This window comes from Embiotoca jacksoni, unplaced genomic scaffold (genome assembly GCF_022577435.1).
Source record: "Embiotoca jacksoni isolate LCO1_2020_lvr unplaced genomic scaffold, fEmbJac1.0.p SCAF_1, whole genome shotgun sequence".
Classification (NCBI taxonomy): Eukaryota; Metazoa; Chordata; class Actinopteri; family Embiotocidae; genus Embiotoca; species Embiotoca jacksoni.
Window position 1 is genome coordinate 3,989,600 of NW_027185229.1, and position 401 is coordinate 3,990,000.

Genomic DNA, 401 nt, shown 5'->3' on the forward strand with positions numbered 1-401 from the left:
CGGTGGCAAGGGGGGGGGAGGGCAGTAATAACTCTCCAAACGGAGTTGTCAAGCTTCCAAAATACATAAAGGACACAGTGAGGTAGGCAGACAGTAAAATTTATCTAATCACAATATAACTGTCTATTTGGAAGGAAGGTGTTGGAGAAGAGTGAGCCCACTTAAACAGATTTTACACCAGGCTATTTTGTATTTGTGGAATACAGCATTTTCTTAGGTTGGCATAAATCTTTCTGGCATAAATCAATATAGACTATAATTCAGTATTATAAAATAAAAGTTATTTTACTGTGATGTCAAGAGTAAAAAAGAGTTAAATTATAAGCTGGTCATTTCAGTGGAATTTTATTTTGTGCATAGTTTGTGAATAGTTTTAAAGTTGTTTTTTTGTAACTGATAAT